The sequence below is a fragment of the Cebus imitator genome, unplaced genomic scaffold, assembly GCF_001604975.1.
Source record: "Cebus imitator isolate Cc_AM_T3 unplaced genomic scaffold, Cebus_imitator-1.0 Scaffold311, whole genome shotgun sequence".
NCBI classification, from domain to species: Eukaryota; Metazoa; Chordata; class Mammalia; order Primates; family Cebidae; genus Cebus; species Cebus imitator.
The window spans coordinates 1,274,925-1,293,144 of record NW_016107626.1 but is presented as its reverse complement, the minus strand read 5'-3'; the positions used below and the strand labels follow the sequence as shown (position 1 = coordinate 1,293,144).

Genomic DNA, 18,220 nt, shown 5'->3' with positions numbered 1-18,220 from the left:
CTTCTTATAAGGACATTGCTCAGTTAAGATCCACGCTAATCTAGTACAACCTCATCTTAACCAATTAGATCTACAAAGACTCTATTTCCAAATAAAGTCACACTCTGAGGTTCTGCGTGGACACGGACTCTGGGCGGGGGGACATTATTCGACCCAGCAGGGTGATGAGGACCCTGCCAGGGCACATATGGGCTCAGCTTGCACTCGCTTCTCACAGGAGCCTTCCCCGTCTGCCACCGGGTAGGCACACTTCCCCGTGCCACTGCTGCATTGCCACGCACTGCTCCACCAGAGAATCAACCTGCTTCGTGCAGCTTCTGTTGACTTCATTTCCAGCCCCATTTGTCATGAAACACGGGTTCCAGGAAAGCCCGGCACGGCTATGCACAGAGGCAGATACTGGGCAGGTGGGCAGAGACAGCATTCCCAACCTGGAGGAGGCACACCCCACTCTGCATTCAAAACACTCCTCTGGCACACATGTCATTGTCACTTGGTGCCATGCCCACGGGCTACTGAAAAGCATCCCCCAAACACATCTACACTTTGAGACCCGCTGTCAGAGTGACATAACTCACACTTCGAAGCCAGGCTGACCTACGTCCAGTTGAGCAGCCTGGGTCTCAACTGGGTCAAGTGGGGATTAGACCATGTGAAAAATTCGCCAGTCAACTCCGGAGAGCGCCCACCCTCCCTGTGTCTGTTTCTGCCTTTAACACTTTCTTCTCTGCGCTGCGGTTTGGCCTGGGCCACCTGGCCCCCAGCACAGCCTCCTTATTCCAGCGAGTAGCCGCGGCTTCTCCTGCTCCCTCTTGTCTGCTGAGCCCCAGATCACGTGGGTGACCGTGCCCTTGGCTCACTCTCTCTCCTTGCACTGGGTCTTCCCCTCTCCTGGGGTCCCTCCCTCTCCTGGCATCCCTCCTGTCTCTCCATATTGCCTCTAGGCTCCTTGAGGGCTTGTCTTCCTCTGCCCCATGCCTGTTCCTGGAGTTCCTTGGCGGCCTGCCCTCACTGCGCAGATGCTCCAGGAAGATCGCGCCTCCCCCACAGCCATCACCCCCTACCCGCAGGCACAGACTACCAGGGTATGAGCTCAGCTTGCACTCACTTCTCTCAGGAGCCTTCCCCATGTGCCACTGGTTAGGCACATTTCCCTGTGCTCTCCATCGCCATGCACGGTTCCACCAGAGAATCAGCCTGCTCCACGCAACTTCCTGTTGACTTCATTTCCAGCCCCAATAGATGGCAACCATTTTAGGGGCAAGTGTGGTTCTTGTCCTAGCACAGTGCCTGGTGCATAGTGGGGGTTCCAAGTGGCAGCTGCATATCATGGACTCATTCAATCACTTCTTTATTCAAAAAATATTTAGAGAGCATCTAACAGGAGTCAGGCACAGTATGAAGCACTAAGAATTCAAATGAGCAAAACAACTCCCCACTCCATCCCCTGGCTCTACTGGCGTTACGTTCAAGGAAGGGAGATGGGTAATTAATAAAAAAACATACAAATACATCATGTGGTGTCAAGAGCTGTGAAGCAAGCACCAGCCAGGGAGGGGAGGTGACAGGAGGAGCAGGGGCCCTACTGGACGCCATGGTAAGAGGAGGTGAGCTGGTGGCACTCGGGTGTCAGTTGGGGAGAGAGCAGCATGTGGCTATTTGGGGACAGGGCACTCCAGGTAGAGGGCAAGGCCACCGTGCTGCTCCTGATGCAGGCAGAGCAGAGAGCAAGGCTGAGATCAAGAGATGAGGTCAGCCCAGGTCAGCAAGGGCAAGAAGGGCCCATTCCTGCACATCCACCTGCGGCCACAATCTGGGGTCTTTGCCTTCCAACCTACCTAGCCCAGCTGCTGAACGAGGAGTCTGAAGCTCATCTTTTAGCAATGAAGCTTTGGCCACTCAAATGGGCCAGATTCTAAGGGTAGGAGGGGGTAGGGAGCCTGGGTCCAAGGGCCTCACCTGCAGCCCCTCCAAAACCACGGCAATTCCAGGTTTGAAGTCAGCCAAGAGCTCACCCACATCTGCAAGCAGAGAAGAGTGGACCCTGAGAAGGAACTTCTCCCAAACGCCACACAATAAGCACAGCAGATTAAAGCCAGGGTGGCTCTGTGGCCCAGGGTGCCTGTGCTGCATTCACAGGAAGGAAAGTTCAGGACATGAAGCAAGAAAAGTACAAAAGCTCCTCGCTGGCCAGCCTCAATATGCAATAAATTGCTTATTTAAAATGCCTGTTTTCAGGCAGGTAAACGGCTCTTGTCCTACAATTGTCATCACTATAAATCAGCGGCTTCTCTCAACAGGGTTTATTTACTTAGCAAATAAATTGGGTTAGATGATTGCTAAGTTTTGCCATTTGGCACACATGATATTTATGCACTTAATAGCTTCATTAAGGAGGTTCCTGGGAGTCTATTACTGAGCAAGCCTATAGATCACTGGGCAATAAATTCAGAGAACGTTCCTTGGCATCCATCTAATTTGGCCATAGTTTTAATTAAGTGTTTCAGTTAATGATTTCCATTTATGTTTAATAAAATTTATTGCGTAAAAATAAGTTATCAGACCCCAATTTAATTCAAGCTCTTCCAGCTGATGTGGCTGCCCCAGCAGGGTGCAGTGTGTGTTAACGGGTGACCATTTCCATTTGGAGGTTTCCACTGGGCTGAGCCACTAGTCAGGGGCATGCGAAAAGAGTCCAGCTTCCTAGGATTACCTTAAAAATCATATGCATGGAAAACAAAAATCTATGTGGCAAAATGGCCCTTGACTGGATCATACATAGAATGAGATCAACCCTAGGCAGCTACAAATAAAAGTTGCTTTTGGGATGCACGTATGCATCCCAAAAGCCACGGAACTCGCCTCAGGTGATCTGGCACTGTCTCTTCAAGTGCATGAGCCCATTAAAGGTAATTGCGCACTGCTCACTCCAAGTGCAGACCTCAAGGGCCCTGCTCTGTGTACACGCCCTCCCTCAGGAGTAGCCCTCTGGGACCTCCGGCTGCCCGGAGCTCACAGCCACAGCCAGGTCCCTACCACACACCCCTGCCAGCCCATCTCCGGGCCTGCTGAAGATGCTCAAGGTCATGCCCCTTCCCTAAGGCAGCCTGCATCCAGTGACTGACACATGTAGGCGTGCAGGCACCCTACCCCAAGGCTGCAGCGCAGAACAGCTCCAGGGAACCATCCCTACTCCAGAGCACAACCCCAGCCCTGGGGGCAGCCAAGGCCTTCCTTTGCCCAACCTCACTGCCTCCGCTTCCCTGGAAGTGTTCTCTGGAACTGAGAACAACCCCATAAACCATGTCACAGTCTGCCTCGCAGAGCTGCCCCATGGTCTGTACCTCTCCTCAGCACCCTCGCTGAGGCAGAGGGTGGTACCTTGCCCCCACAGGCAGGCACAAGGGTGTTCACCACAGCACTACTTTGCGAAAACCATAAATCAACCTAGAGACCCACCAAGGCCGTATAAAATGAGGGTTGTTTCTACAGCACAAACTCTGCAGCAGGTGAAACTGACAAGGGAGGTCTGCACAGAATTACAGGAATAATTCACCGTTATGTTGAGGTGGGGGGAGGTCAAAAGAGATGGCCATGATGAGGTCTTTTAGGCCAAAATAAAACCACTCGATCGATATGCTGTGGGAATCTAGCTGGCTACATCTCTCTATAATATCAAGGCATAGGAACATTCTGGAAGGAGACACAGAACTGATGGTGGTTACCTCGGACGGGGTGAGGGCTGAGAAGGGGTGACAGGGAACAGGAGGTGGGAGACATTTGATCAAAAGGGACTTTGCCTTCATCTGGAAAGCTGCCATTTCCTTTTTTCTTATTTTTTTTTTACAAGAGAATGTATTCATGTATTGATAAGTAAATTAAATATTAATCACCTTTTTTTGAATATGAGCCATATATTTAGGTTGGTGCAAAAGTAATTGTTGTTTTGGCCATTGAAAATAATGGCCAAAACTGTAATTACTTTTGCACTAACCTAACAATTTTCTCTGAAATGTATGATGGGACCATTCATGAAGATGAAAGGGAAGGAAGCATGTCAGAAATACTTAGATGTCATTAAGTGTCTGCTGTGTTCCTCAATTAGATGAAAATAATTGGGTTACTTGTAAAAAAGAAAGCAAACTATGAAAATATGTCTAATCCATGACACCAAGCTGTTACCAATTTACAAAAATCTTCAAAAAGCGTTTCCCAAAACCTTGGGATTTTCTTATTGGAAATTTCCCATAACACTGGTGGTTGTTAAGAGATGAATCAAGATGAGACCCATCAATGCAGGTTCCTAATTCTTGAAACTGGGTTCTCTTCTTTGACTGTCATATGTCCCTTAACGACTGGAATGCCTTCTGAGAAATGTGTCCTTAGGCGGTTTCCTCCTGTAGGGATCTCATAGAGATCTCATACTACACACTCGCGTATGTAGGGCAGCCCCTGCTCCTGGGCTGTAAACCGCACGGCGCGTGGCTGGGCTGAGTGCTGTAAGCAACCATAACAGTGTTTGTGTATCTAATCATAGGAAAGGTACAGGAAACATATGGTATGAAACATAGAAAATGAGCCACCTTTTTTTTTAAACAAGAAAATGTAAAAAAGAAGAAAAAAAAGGAAATGGAAGCATTCCAGATGAAGGCAAAGTCCCTTTTGATCAAACATCTCCCACCTCCTGTTCCCTGTCACCCCTTCTCAGCCCTCACCCCTTCCGAGGTAACCACCATCAGTCTGTGTCTCCTTCCATATGGTATAAATGATGGAAACTGTCCACCTGTAAAGGACACTTACTATGAACAGACTTGCAGGACTGAAAGTTGCTCTGGGTGAGCCAGTGAGTGAGTGGTGAGTGACTGTGAGAGCCGCGGACGTTACCGCTCACTGCTGTATACTGGATAAACACGGTACACTTAGGTTGTACTGAATCCATTTACATTTGCTTTTCTTTTTTCAAGCCAGGCACGGTGGCTTACACCTGTAATTCCAGCACTTTGGGAGGCAGATATAGGCGGATCACCTGAGTTCAGGCGTTTGAGACCAGCCCTGCCAACATAGTGAAACCCTATCTCTAATAAAACTACAAAAATTAGCCAGGTGTGGTGGCACACTCCTATAATCCCAGTTACTCAGGAGGTTGAGGCACAAGAACTGGTTGAATCCGGGAGCTGGGGGTTGCAGTGGGTTGAGGTTGTGCCTCTGCACTCCAGCCTGGGCAACAGAGACTCCCTTTCAAAAAAGAAATTATTTCTTCAATAATAAATTAACATTAGCTTACTGCAAATTTTTCATTTTATAAACTTTTTATTTTTTAACTTTTCATAATAACGCTTAGCTTAAAGACATTTTTAACTGTATAAAAATAATTCATATTTTTATTCTATAAGCTTTCTTCTGTAAAAGACAAGATTGTTTGTTTCCTTTTTTTTTTATTTTGTTAAAAACGAAGACACAAACACACCTATTAGCCTAGGCCTGTACAGGGTCGGGATCACCAGTATCACTGCCTTCCACCTCCACATCTTGTCCCACTGGAAGGTCTTCAGAGGAAATAACAGGCTTGGAGCTGTCATCTCCCATGAGAAGAATGCCTTCTTCTAGAAAACCTCCCCAAAATACTTGCCTGAGGTTGCTGAGGTTGTTTTACAGTTAATTGCTCAGTTTTTAATAAGTAGAAGGAGTCCACTCTAAATTAATGATTAAAAGTATAGTAAACATATAAACCAGTATTTATTATCAAGTATTATGTGCTGTACGCAACTGAATGTGCTAGACTTTTCTCCGGCTGGCAGTGCAGTGGGTTTAAACCAGATCACCACAAACACGTGATGACTGCGTTGGGCTACGTTATGGCAGCTTCCACGTCACTAGGTGAGAGGAATTTTTCAGCTCCATTGCAATCCTATGGGACAAATGTGGTATACAGGGTCTGTCAATGACTCAAACATCACTATGCAGCACTCAACTGTAATTCATGGCCACATTTTAATGCCAATACAACTGAGGCAACTTATGTTTAAGAATATCACCATGTCCATAAACTTGGTGCAAGGTAAGGATTCTCATAGCATAAGTGAGGCAGACATCATAACCCCGAGAACAGCACAACCGAAACAACCTTGGAGGCCACCTCACCCACCCCTGCCATTTAATATGGAGGGAAACTGACTCAAAGGACTAGAGAGGGCAAGTGACGAAACGACTCAAGGAGGAACTGCATCTGAATTAGCACAGACCATTGTAGAGGACGCTGATGTCTGCCCAGCGCAGCTAGCTTCCCCTCTTTCAAGAAATAGCCCAATTTTCATCTAGCAACTGGCTTTATGATCTGTGGGTCCTGGTGCAAAATGAAAATGTGGGGCCCCTTGTTCAATAAGTATTAAGAATTTGTAAGATGGTGACAGCAGAAAATTAAACTAAGAGCAGCGCCCATCTGAGAACAGGGACTCCATGCAACTACCCAGGCCACACACTCAGGAAGCCCGGCCAGCCTCCCCATCTCCACCACGGGGTGTGAACAAAGGCGACATCCATCCCTAAGGGCAAGATCATGTGACCCTGAGCTGGCCCAACCCCTACCTTACAATTCTCAGCCATACTGACTGGTTCCATGGTGAGCATGTGCCTCCAAGATGTCCAACAGAGTGACTCCCAGGGCTTATGCCAGGAGTGCTGGGAAGCTGTATTCTCCTCATGTGGACCTTGGAGCCTGTAGCCCAGCTTCTGCTGGCAGCCTTCCGTGACCATGAGGAAAGAACATGCCGGGAAGGAAGGCAAACCCAGCAGGCAGAGAGCCAGCGAGAACCCGGCTCTGATCACATCCTTTATGCCCTTATAACAAACTTCCCCATTATGCGATCCAATACAGTTTCGTTTGTTTCAGCTGGTTTGATTTAGATTTCCTGCCGCTTCCACCCAAAAGCATTCTCCCTGGTAGAAGTTTCCACAGATCATTAAAAGTGTACATTTTGCACAAGTTTGTGTGGATGGCAATTTGACAATGTCAATTAATATTTAAAATGCTTGTGCCATTTGCCCATGAATTCTGTTTCTAGGAAGAAATTTACCCTACAGGATCCCTCACTCAATTATGTGAAAACTTTGTTAATGGTCTTTGCAACATGGTTTATAATAATGAAAAATTAGAAACAACCATATCTCTGTCAGCAGAGGACTGGTTAAATAAACCATGGTCATTTCATTGTCCTGAATTACAGAGAAAACTTAAAAAAAATGAGGTTGGTAGGTACCCCCATAGGAAGGATTCCATGATTTGTTGATAAGTTTTAAAAGCAAGCTGCACAAGAATCTTACAGTTTGATCTCATTTTGTAAAATATCTTAACAATCTGATGCTAGCATCTATCTATGGAGAAAATGTTGCTGGAGGATTTCGGGGATTATTGGAGGGGCTTTCAGTTTCACAGAATACATAAAAATTCAAATGCTGCAGCACTCTAATGAGGATGTATTGGTTTTACACTGGAAAAAAAGGCATTTTAAATTCCAAAGTGCATAATGTGTCTTAAGGTATTTGGCCATCAGTAACTCTGTGACACTCACACCAAATAAAGCACAATGAGACCTGTGCCTGCTGCCACGAGGGGTTCCTGAAGCTTTGAGAATGTGTGTGATGGCCATTCCAGGCAGCTGGCTTCCCTGTCGCCGAGGATCAATGATGCTGACAGTTTCAGAGTGGTGAATTTTCTGTCTCAGGGTCCCCTGGTGAGTGGGGGGACACTTTTCTTGTCCATATTCACATGATCACCATAACGTGTCTTCTTCTTCTTCTTTTTTTTTTTTTTTGAGTTGGAGTCTCCCTTTCTTGCTGCAACCTCCACTTCCCAGCTTCAAGCAATTCTCCTGCCTCAGCCTTCTGAGTAGTTGGGATTACAGGTGCGCCACTACGGCCAGCTAATTTTTGTATTTTTAGTAGAAACAAGGTTTCACCATGTTGGCCAGGCTGGCCTCAAACTCCTGACCTCAAGTGATCTGCCCACCTTGGCCTCCCAAAGAGCTGAGATTACAGGCATGAACCACCATGTCCAGCCTCATAGCATGTCTTGAATGTGCCCTTTAACTGAAAATTGAATGTTTAAAAAACATGGTGCATTGGCTAAGCACAGTGGCTCATGCTTATATTCCCAAAACTGTGGAAGAGCAAGGCAGGTGGATTGCGTGAAGCCGGGAGTTTAACACCACCTTGGGCAACATGCTGAGACACTGTAGACCCAGCTACTTGGGAGGCTGAGGCGGGAGGACCGCTTGAGTCCAGGAGATTGAGGTTGCAGTGAGTTATGACCAGGCCACCGTACGCCAGCCTGGGCAACAGAGTAAGACTCTCTCTCTCTCAAAAAAGAAAATGACACAGTGGGTAGCTCCTGCAGTATTGAACTCTCAAGCCATCATTTCTCAGTGAGGAAATAAATATTCATTGAGCAGCTATTATATGCCAAGCACTGAGGAAGCAGCACTGGAGGGTTCAGCCCCATGGGTGTGTCTTCCTGGAACCCAGTAGGGAGGACAGATATGAGGAGTGGTGGAGAGGAAGCTGCGGAGGCCTGTGGCTGTGTGTCGGAGGCTCAATGCAGCTTCTGAGGCCAAAGGTTCTGAAAAGGGTGCAGTTTCAGAAGCCGCCTTAGATGAAGTGTGAGGCATCGAAGACAGACGTGCATGAAGGCCCTGGGCAAGAAAAGTAACGAGACTTACAGCAACAAAAGGAAGCCCAGTTTGTCTGGAACACAGAGAGTTAGGGAGAGACACGCATGTGGAGGCGACACCTTGGGTTGGGCTTCACACACCGTGTTGAAAAGTTGCCATTTCTCTCACTTGGGAGGCCAAGGCAGGGAAATCGCTTGAGCCGGGAGGTGAAGGTTGCAGTGAGCAGGGTCACCCCACTGCACACCAGCCTGGGTGACAGAGAGAGGTTTCTTCACAAAAAATAAGTAAATAAATAAATAAATAAATGAAAGTTGTCACTTCTCTTGAGGAAAACTTAAATTTCCTGGGAGTTTTTTTTTTTTTTTGAGACGGAGTTTCGCTCTTGTTACCCACCCAGGCTGGAGTGCAATGGCGGGATCTCGGCTCACCACAACCTCCGCCTCCTGGGTTCAGGCAATTCTCCTGCCTCAGCCTCCTGAGTAGCTGGGATTACAGGCACGTGCCACCATGCCCAGCTAATTTTTTGTATTTTTAGTAGAGACAGGGTTTCACCATGTTGACCAGGATGGTCTTGATCTCCTGACCTCGTGATCCACCCGCCTCGGCCTCCCAAAGTGCTGGGATTACAGTCATGAGCCACCACGCCCAGCCCATTTCCTGGGAGTTTTAAGCCCCAAGGAGTTTGTGATCACATTTGCACAACAAAGGAGATCACGTGTTGTGCAAATGCTTCCAATGAGGTAGAGACCCTGAGAAAGCCTCAGGCAGAGGACAGGGGCTGCAGTGGGTTCTGGATGCAGGAGTGGGTGAGGCAGGCAGACTCCTTCAGGGCCAGAGGGACCGTCAGCCTGGCTGAGCTGGGGCCTGGTTGGGGCTGGTGAGGAGTCGCGAAGGGAGCCCATCTGACACGGTTTGGATGTGCATCCCCTCCAAATCTCATGTTGAGACGTGATCCCCAGTGATCCCCAGTGTTGGAGGTGGGGCCTGGTGGAAGGTGCTGGGGTCATGATGGCAGATCCCTCACGGAATGGTTTGGTGACCTCCTCATGGTAATGAATGAGTTCTCACTCTGTTAGTTCACGTAATAGCTGTTTGTTTCTGCACAGTATTCCATGGTGTATACGTGCCACATTTTCCCTGTCCAGTCTATCATCGATGGGCATTTGGGTTGGTTCCAGGTCTTTGTTATTGTAAACAGTGCTGCAATGAACATTCGTGTGCACGTGTCCTTATAGTAGAACGATTTATAATCCTTTGGATATATACCCAGTAATGGGATTGCTGGGTCAAATGGAATTTCTATTTCTAGGTCCTTGAGGAATCGCCACACTGTCTTCCACAATGGTTGAACTAATTTACACTCCCACCAACAGTGCAAAAGTGTTCCTATTTCTCCGCATCCTCTCCAGCATCTGTTGTCTCTAGATATTTTAATGATCGCCATTCTAACTGGCGTGAGATGGTATCTCAATGTAGTTTTGATTTGCATTTCTCTGATGACCAGTGATGATGAGCATCAAAAACGATGAGTTTGTGTCCTTTGCAGGGACATGGATGAACCTGGAAACCATCATTCTCAGCAAACTGACACAAGAGCGGAAGATCAAAAGCACATGTTCTCACTCATAGGCGGGTGTTGAACAATGAGAACACATGGACACAGGGAGGGGAGCACTACACGCTGGGGTCAGTTGGGGGGAAATAGGGGAGAGTCAGTGGGCGGTGGGGAGTTGGGGAGAGATAGCATGGGGAGAAATGCCAGATATAGGTGATGGGGAGGAAGGCAGCAAATCACACTGCCACGTGTGTACCCATGCAACAATCTTGCATGTTCTTCACATGTACCCCAAAGCCTAAAATGCAATAAAATAAATTTTTTTTAAAAAAAGAGCTGTTTGTTTCAAGGAGCCTGGCCCCTCCTCCTCTCTCTCCTGCTCCCCGTCTGCTTCCACCGTGATTATTTCCTAAACTGTGAAGCTTCCGAAGGCCTCGCCAGAAGCAAACACCAGAGCCATGCTTCCCGCAAGCCTATAGAACTATAAGCCAAATCAACCTCTTCTCTTTATAAATGACCCTGCCTCAGGTTTGCCTTATAGCCATGAAAAACAGACCAGTATGGTGTCTCAGCCCAGCTGCCCCTTCAGTGCCACACTCCAGTGGGGACCGTGTGTCCCCATGCCCTCACCACTTGCCCCTACCATTTGCTTTGCACTGAGGACCACACCAAGCCCTTTGCATCCATTACACAGGTGCTCATGACACCCAGCACTGTGTGGTTTCCATCTGAGCCATGACACGCTGGACACATTGCCCAAAGTGACCCCACCAGTGAGGGGCGGTGGGATAGACTGGAGGCAGGACGTGCTGCAGAATCTGCCATCCCAGAGCAGAAAGAAAACGTGGGTCCTTGCTGAAAAGGTGCCGAGCATCTCAGGTCAGGACTGCAGAGCTTCAGCGCAGCGCAGGGCCCTTCTGAGTGCGGGGCTGTGTGGCCCACTCGGACTAGACCGACGCATCCAGCTCCGGGTTCAGGGTCAGTGCTGCCCATGGGTGGATCCTGCAACCACATGCAGTATTTGATGAAGACTAAATCACACCGATTGTCAGACAGAGGAATGGTGAATGTACGACGTGCCTGATACGGTGGTTTGCACACGTTTTTTCCCAGCATATTAATGGTTTGAAGCAACTGGGGGTAAGCTTTCTCCCACTTGAAAAGCAAACCTTAGTGATTTAGAAAATGCTTTCCATCCATCGAAATATCTTCCTTTAATGCCAGCAGTGGCTGGTTTAGTGGCTTGAAGAGCCACTCCACTCTACTGGTTAAGCCACCTGCAGCATCTGCGAGGGGACGTGAAGAGGCCACAGCCGGTTTCCTCCCTGCTGTAAAACAATGCTGAGTGCATGAAGGCACACCGTGGATGCAATTTGCTTTTTATTTTCATTTTTCAGATGATCTCTATGCACCGTGATGTGCTTCAGGGCCTACAGCTTCAAGAAGGAAGCCCAGGCCAGATGTTTTATGGCCAGAAAGAATGATGCCATTACCCCGGAGGCCTCCCCAGGTCCTCCAGCTGGGTCCCAGCTCCCTGCCTGTGCCCCCCAGCTGGTACCTGCTTCTCCTCAGACAGGCTCATCAACCTCTTTACTCCTCTGTTTCCTCATGAGAAAATCAAGAGGACAGTCATCCTACTCCACAGATGACAGGGAGATGAGAACTCGGTGCCTGGAACACTTCAGGCTCTCAGTATGTGTCCGGGTTCCTCACTGGGTGTCTCTTGTGTGCAGTGCTTTATATAATGGCCCTCCTGGAAGCCGCCCTGGCAGAAGCCCACCACACGTGCCACTGCATTCTTGAAATGGGACTTATCCCAACTGAAATCGACTTTAAGTGTAAAATGCACATCAGATTTCTAAGACTTTAAAAAAAAAAAAAGTAAAATAATTCATTTATATTCTTATATTACTGACATGTTGAAGTGATAATATTTTGGACATATCAGGTGACATAAACACTAATGATACTAGTATTACTGGTTTCCTTTTACCTTTTTTAATGTGGCTACTAGAAAACATTAACTTAAACACATAAGTCACTTTTATTTCTTTTGGATAGGGCAGGTTTAGACCAGGGGCCCACAAACCTTTTCTGTAAAGTACTAGAGAGTAATTGTTTCTGGCTTCGTGGGCCAGATGATCGATGTCAGACCTGCCCAACTCTGCCACTGCAGCCTGAAAGCTGCCACAGAGAAGACATAAGCAAGTGTGTGTGGCCATGTGCCAATAAAACTTTATTTACAGTACCAGGCAGTGGGCCAGATTTGGCCTGCAAGCTGGAGTTTGCACTGTGAGCCCCTTGAGGGCAGCAGAGACTCGGCTTCCTCACCACTCTCCTCTCTGCACCTCATAGAGGACCCAGCACATAGTAAGTGTTCTGTAAATATCTGACGAATCAGCAGATGGAGTTTGTCTACATCTCGTAGAAAGCATTATTGTTTAATTGAGAAAGGGATAGACTCTGTATTAAAAGGACATGTTGTCCCACGTGACAGCAAATGTGTGATTTGCAGGGTCAGAAATGTTCATCCCTGGCCCCCACTCACTGAGCCATGACTCCAGCAGACAGAGCAGTGCAGTGTGGGGAGGGCAGGCCATTGTGCGCAGGAGGCCACGTCCAGGGGCCACCTTTCCCTTCTCAGCAGGGTCCTTGCAACCTGAGAGCTGTGCGAGCTGCTTCCGTCTCCCAGGCACCCTCTCTGAGGGCCCCTGCACAGCAGCGCACACGGGACAGATGCTGTTACTCACCCCGCCCCACCTGCTCTCCTCTGCATGGCATGTCCTGCAGCCTGCTAGCCTGAGGGTCTCCAGGGGAGAGCCTGACAGTCCAGCCTGATTCTCTCCTCCCACCCCTGCTTGTCCTCTCTCTCCTCCCTGGAAGGCCAGGACGCACAGATACACACACAGAGAAAGGGAGAAAACTCTAGCTGTTTGGCACCGTTACGTCTGCGTCCTCTGGACAAGCAGCTCTTTATCATCCCACGCCTTCTCCCCGGCTGAGCCTTTGAGCAGGGCTCACAGGAGCCCCCCTCAGGCTCCTGCATTCTCGTGGCCGCCTCTCTCGTGCCCTCCTGCCTACTCACCAGGCTACTGTGAGGCTCAGTTCTAGGGGCACCGTGCACACGGGACCTGGTCACACAGCAGCTGCATTCTGCGTGGCTGCTGCCCCGTGCAGTTACATTAGGAGCTGGACTCCTATCCAATCTCCCCTGAGGGAGAAAAAGGACACCTTCCTATTCCTCAGCGAGGTCCCAGGCCCCCTCTAGCATCTGCCACCGATGAAGCCCTCGGTAAATACCTGCTTGTTTCCGTCACTAATAATGAGGAACAATCGTGTGTCAGAGCAGCCGTTCCCTGAGCTTATTCGTGGCCGGGCACTGAACTGAGTCCTCCAAGGCAACACCTCACTTACCTCTCACCAAGGAGGGAGGCAGAGGTTGCATCTGTCTTTGGAGGTGAGTGGCCTGAGACGCAGAGGTGAAGTGGCTTCCCCAGGGTCTGCCTATAGGAGCTGGCTGTGCTGGAATGGAAACTCGGTCCGACGGACTCACAAGCCCCAGTTTTTACTTTGTTTGTAGAACTGTGAGTGTACCTACCCACTCTCAGCCTTGCAAGTTCAACATCACCGAAACTAGTGTTTCCTGGAGTGCTTCCTGTTGAAGAAGTCCCGTACCCACGGGCACAGATCACCATGACTGTTCGGACCTGTTCCATTCTCTGTGGACAGGGCTTTACTCCTCCCAGGTCTCCATCGGACTCTGCTATCTTAATCATTCTGCTCCCCTCCCCCTGCCATAGATGTGCCACAAAAACCACTGCTAATTCCAAGAGTTTACTTTCAAAAGAATTTCATTTGGATTTACAAGAAGGTAACAGAAGCCCTTTGATCTCAACAAGGCACGTACTGTTTCATTCCATGGTTTATGAAACAATTTTAGACTAATTATTTTTGACAACTTGCAAATGTTTGTAAACTTCTTCAAGAAGCAAATGGCACAATTATGTCTTCCTCTGACACAGAAAAGGAAGTTTCCTTTGTGCCGGGTGGCTGACGTCTGTTCCCCCCGGAGAATTTAGAAGCCTTGATCTTCTGAGGTGCCTTGGTTTCTGCTGAGATACAGAATTCATCAAATTGTCCAATGAGTCTGTGAGTTAAATATAACCAAGCAGGTGAAAAGCCACCGTGAACTGTTCACCGTGGTTACATCTTTTGTCACGTGGGGGTGATGGTCATGGTCAGATGCTGGCCTTCTCCTGAGTCTGGATGCCATCCCTCTCCTGGCATCAGTGCTGTTTACCTGTGTCTCTGCCCATAGCTGTACAGCCACTGATAAACAAGCCTTGCCACTATAAAGAACCTGGATTCTTCATCCGCTTCAGCGTTAAGAAAATCATCTCAAATCATGGCCATTTGCAATGTGTCTGAGCAAGCCTGGGAGCTTGAAGAAACCCCCAGATCCTGGAAATGATGAATTAAAAACCGCAGAATTGCAGTGAGGCAAAGTGAGGCCCCTGGGCTCAATACTGCAGAGAAGTAGACTCGGGGTGGTCCCTGAGCAGCCCACATCACATTTTAATGCCCTTTTGGTTATTGACCATTGTTAATTCTAGCATATGCACAGCAAGCAGGTAGAAATACTGCCAAGTCAACCTACTCTTAATCCCTAGCTAATTCCTGGTCAACTAACTATATCCTTCCTTTATTAAAAAGAAAAGGAAAGAAAAAGGCATTCCAAATCTTTTGTTGAAAACAAATTGCCAACTGAAGAGAAAACCTTTTTCTTCCCTTGAGACCAGTGAGCTGACTTTTACACTCTGGCCCAATAAGAGGATTCGTTCTCTGCCTCTCTCGCATATTTTTCCAGGGCACCAACAAAGTTCTCATTATTTTCAACATAAATGCGTTTTGTAATTTTTGAATGAAAAGTTCCTTTTCACCCCTGTGACTACCAGAAGAAGTTCTCAATACTCACCATTAGGAGACAGTCACAAAGGCAGAAACTTCGCCAAGCTGGTTTCTTTCTAGAAAGATAATGAAGACAAACCTCAGACTTTAAATTTTTAAAATGAGACCAGTAGAAGTGGAAACCATGGGCAGGTATATCTAGCATCACCCACCGAGGGTGCTTCCACCCAGGGAGAAACAGCGAGTGTGCCAGGGTGGGCTGAACTTTAGAATGGAAGGAGCCCACTCACACAGGCTCAAGAAGGAGCTTCATATCAGGAATCCTACGGAATCAAAGAAGACAAAATGGCCAGCCTCCAACAAGACAAGTAGGAAACAGAAGTCCCTTGGAGACATGACCAGCTCCACCTGAGCACCTAGTATCCATTCACGTCTAGTAAGCAGTGAAAGACGCTGCACCCAAAGCCCTGCCCCAGCCTCGCCCCCATGCACCAAGCAATCTGGGGGCAAATGAGGGCATTCGTCATCTCTCCTGGAGTCTAGACATATATACCGTTCCTTTCCACTCCTACTGGTCCATTTAAAGATTAAAAATCTGCAGTTTGTCTTTGTTACCTTTCTAGAAAGATATCAGCTTGGCAAAGTTTCTGCTTTTGCAATCGGCCCCTAATGGTGAGTCGGTTGCATGCCTCCTGTATCACAGCCTTGACCCACCCCCAGCACAGCACCACACAGATCACCTGCGCCACCGTTGACTCATATCATCTCTGTTGATCTGTAAATAATAAGACCATTTAAAAAAAACTCTGACTCCCTTAGGGAGGGCAATCTGACAATGTCTGCCACAATTAGAAGTTAATGTTCTCTTAGCAACACCACTTCCCAGGCATGCTCCGATGCGTGTGGGTTGATGTCAGTACAAGCTATTCCCAGTTGCTCTGCTTATAACATCAAAGACCACAAGCACCTTAAATGTCCATTAGTAGGGAATGCTTGAATGAACTGTGGCGCATCCATAAAATGGAAGACTATGCAGCAGAAAAAAGAATGAGGAAATATGCAGTTAGGGAACGATCACCAGGATATATTATTACGCCAAAAAAGATACAGAACAGTTGAGGGAGAACCTATAATTATAACAGGTTGTGTTTGCATAGACTCTTCGGAAGGACGAACAGAAGTCAGCGGTAACACAGTATGGGGAGGAGCTGAGTGGCAGGAGACAGGTGGCAGGCAGAGTTTTCAATATGAGCCTTTTTATTTACATTGATTTTTGAGCTGAGTGAGTGTCCTATCTGGCCAAAAATAAACAAAACAATTATATATTAAAAAGAAGTTAATCGTCAAATCAAAGAACATGAAAACTATACATCACCCCTGTAAGCGGAAAACTAATACCACTTCCCATAACTGGTGCATAACCTTAAAAATAGAAGAAACAAAGATTAGCTATCAAGCCATGAAAAGACAGTGGGGAAGACTGAAGCTCATTTTGCTAGATGAAAGAAGCCAATATGAAGAGGCTTCGTATTGTGTGATTCCAACTGTATGACATTTTGAAAAAAGCATAATTATGGGGACAGTGAAAAGGCCAGTGGTTGCCAGGAGTTAACGGGGTGGAAGGATGAGTGGGCAGAGCCCAGGGGATTTTTAGGTCAGTGAGACTGCGTTGTAGGATCCTGTAATAGGGGATATATAGGATTCTGCATTTGTCCAAACCCATAGAATGTGCGACACCAACAGTGAGCCCTAATGCAAACTAGATGTCATCCCTATGTCAATGTCGGGTCATCAGTTACAACAAATGGACCACCCCGGGGGGAACTGTGATAATGGTGGAGGTTGCGTGTGGGTGAGGGCAGAGGGTAAATGAGAAATCTCTGCACTGTCCACTCCATTTTACTGTGTACCTAAAACTACTCTAAAAGTTAAAGTCTATTTTTTCAAATGGATGAAACACCTTTAAACACTGTTAGTAACCTCTTAGCACAGCCGCCTGCAGAAGCTGCCATCCTAAGGCCCACTCTGTTTGTGTTAGGAAAGGGTGTCAAAGGCAATTCTTATTTTATCTTATTTTTTGCAGATGTTAACAGGCCATGTACTCAGATGCATCAATCTGATTTTCATAGACAGCTGCCCCTGAGCCTGTTCAAGCCTCAGTCCTGGGGCTGAAGACCAGGAGCATGGGCCAAACACGGGATCAGCGCTTCGGAGCTCTTTGGGGCCAGAGATTATGTTTTAGTTGTAGAGATCACAAAGCACTTCGGAGAGATTCCTGCGTGGGGAGCCCCCTCGGACACTGCCGACGGCTTTCTGGCTTTTCTGGGTGTCTCAAGTCACCTAGCACCAGCAGAGACATCCTATGTAGTCTCTAAAGGCGAAGCAAGAGCTTTGAGACTACAATGTGTGGCTTTCTCACCCTGCCATTCAATGTCATTTTATGCCATGATACCACACTTGAGGAAACATAAGCAATCAATACTGCTAGCTCCTTTTTCCTCTCCTCTCCCCAGAGGTCAAGTTGCCTTAATGAATTGCAGCACTGACTTGCTCCTTGTGGCTTCTTGCCTTTGATGAACACTGTAGCAGCTGGACATGGCTCTTGAGCTGGGTAACAAGCAGCTCCGTGAATGCTCAGCAATCTATTAAGTGTGTCATGCTCTGCTCTTCACTCTGTACCTCTCCAAGGTGAAAAGAGGAGGTGTCAGCACCAGTTTGTGATGGTGTCTCAAAGCTGTGACAGGTAAATGATTCTTCTCTTATTTTTTGCAGATGTTAACAGGCCATGTAATCAGATGCATCAATCTGATTTTCACAGATAGCTGTCCCTGAACCTGTTCAAGCCTCAGTCCTGGGGCTGACGGTGACCAGGAACATGGGCTGAACAAGGGTCAGAGCCCCAGAGCTCTCTGGAGCCAGAGATTATGTTTTAGTTGTGGAGATAGCAGAGCACTTCAGAGAGATTCCTCCATGGGGAGCCATCTCGGACACTGACTGCCGAGGGCTTTCTGGCAGGTGACAGCATGGGACATTTGACGAGGACATCCTTACCTCCTTTGTCATTCAGCTTGTTACTCTTGATGAGCAGCTG

General features: G+C 47.7%; 1 long non-coding RNA gene across 1 annotated transcript; it reads right to left on the bottom strand.

The window, feature by feature from the left end:
• Positions 1–14,039: 14,039 nt before the first annotated feature.
• Positions 14,040–15,906, bottom strand: LOC108285935. The gene is made up of 3 exons (XR_005196164.1): positions 15,870–15,906; positions 15,197–15,245; positions 14,040–14,333 (listed from the first exon to the last, which is right to left on the bottom strand). It is a non-coding gene; the product is annotated as an uncharacterized LOC108285935 (long non-coding RNA).
• Positions 15,907–18,220: the final 2,314 nt, after the last annotated feature.